Below are 1,813 nucleotides of genomic sequence, written 5' to 3' on the forward strand. Positions count from 1 at the left end.
GATCATGACCTGAGCCAAAGGCAGACACTCAACCACTGAGCCACCCAGGCATCCCAGGGTGGGGATCTTACGTGATTGGTGAGGAGTGGATAATTTGACTTCGTGTGGTCGGTCCTCAGTTGGAAGTGAACATAAAATTAGGAAAGCTGTCAGTTATTAATCAGGCCCTGGCCACTCTGGGTGGATTGTTACAGACATCATGGCTTACCTTCCTTGATTGTTACCAGGGATAGCAGTCTGGCTTCTGGCAAGCCTGACTTACAAAAAGCTGGCCTCCTGTGCTGCTCACTGCAGATCAGGGGTTGGTTTCCTGCAGACTGTGGGTCAGAGTTCTGTTTTTAATATACCGTCTGACCATTGTTCATTTGTATATTCAGTCCCTCATCCTTCACTAGGATATAAACAGTAAGAGCATTGTTTTATTCACTGCTCTATCCCCAGAGCCTAAAATAGTGTCTGGCACCTTGTAGGCATGCAGTGACTATTTGCATGGTGATTATCATAATGTTTGTCCAGATCTAGTTGGAAAAGCTGTGGCTCTGCTGCATGACCTGGGTAGCACACCCACGGCAAGCTTGCATAATTCAATCCAACTCTACAAATGTTTGTTGAGTGCTTGTCACATACCCAGGAGGCACTGCATGGGGCTGCGGTTGTTCCCTTGAGTTACATAGGACATGCGTCAGCAGACAATTGATGGAAGGCTGGGATTCTTTTTTTTTTTTTTTTTAAGATTTTTATTTATTTATTCATGAGAGACAGAGAGAGGCAGAGACACAGGCAGAAGGAGAAGCAGGCTCCATGCAGGAAGCCCAATGCAAGATTTGATCCCGGGACCCTGGGATCACACCCTGAGCCAGAGGAAGATGCTCAACCGCTGAGCCACCCAGGCATCCCAGAAGCCTGGGATTCTGAATGCTTTAGCCTTTGCTCATAATTTCTCTCTTGCCTACCTCAAACTCATCTCTACCTTTAAGGTCCCATGGGTTCCAGGTCCCCGTTATGCTCAGAGACAGCTGTGGCCCGCACTTGCCTGCTCCAGCACCTACTACCTATGAAACTGATTTAGTCCCCATCAGGTACCTGTGTGGTAGCTGGTTGTCTTTTTAAAGAGTTGATTATCTTCTCAGTTGGATTATTCCCTTTTAGAGCAGGAGCCACATCTCACCCCCAAAACAGACGATGCACAGGAAGTTCTTGGTGGTCTGAGCCTCACCCCATTCCCCCACCTGGCCTGCGTTTGGTTCCCTGAACTCCAGAGCACGGATGTCTCACTGACCCCAGGAGATTTTTTTTTTATGGTGAAAAAATTTATATTTAGATTTATAGCCAGCTGGACTCAGTTTAGATGATCCCAATTTTGTTGGCAACATCCAAAGCATCATAGTCAGGAGCCAGTCGAACATATGCTTTCTTCTCTCCATCAGGCCTGATCAAGGTGTTGACCTTGGCCACATCAATGTCATAGAGCTTCTTCACCGCCTGTTTGATCTGGTGCTTATTGGCCTTGACATCCACGATGAACACAAGTGTGTTGTTGTCTTCTATTTTCTTCATGGCTGATGCAGTAGATAAGGGGAACTTGATGATGGCATAGTGATCAAGCTTGTTTCTCCTGGGGGCGCTCTTTAGAGGATATTTGGGCTGCCTGCGGAGATGCAGGGTCTTGGGTCGTTGGAATGTAGGTGACGTGTGGATCTTCTTTTTTTTGTGACTGTGCACGCCTTTCAGCACCACTTTCTTTGCTTTCAAAGCCTTTGCTTTGGCTTCGGCTTTGGGAGGGGCAGGGGCTTCCTTTCGCCTTAGGTGCCAT

The 1,813-nt window shown here is 47.4% G+C and overlaps 1 pseudogene; it reads right to left on the minus strand.

The window, feature by feature from the left end:
• Positions 1–1,270: 1,270 nt before the first annotated feature.
• On the minus strand, positions 1,271–1,813 carry LOC112661463 (60S ribosomal protein L23a-like; annotated as a pseudogene).

Source organism: Canis lupus, chromosome 18 (assembly GCF_003254725.2).
Source record: "Canis lupus dingo isolate Sandy chromosome 18, ASM325472v2, whole genome shotgun sequence".
NCBI classification, from domain to species: domain Eukaryota; kingdom Metazoa; phylum Chordata; class Mammalia; order Carnivora; family Canidae; genus Canis; species Canis lupus.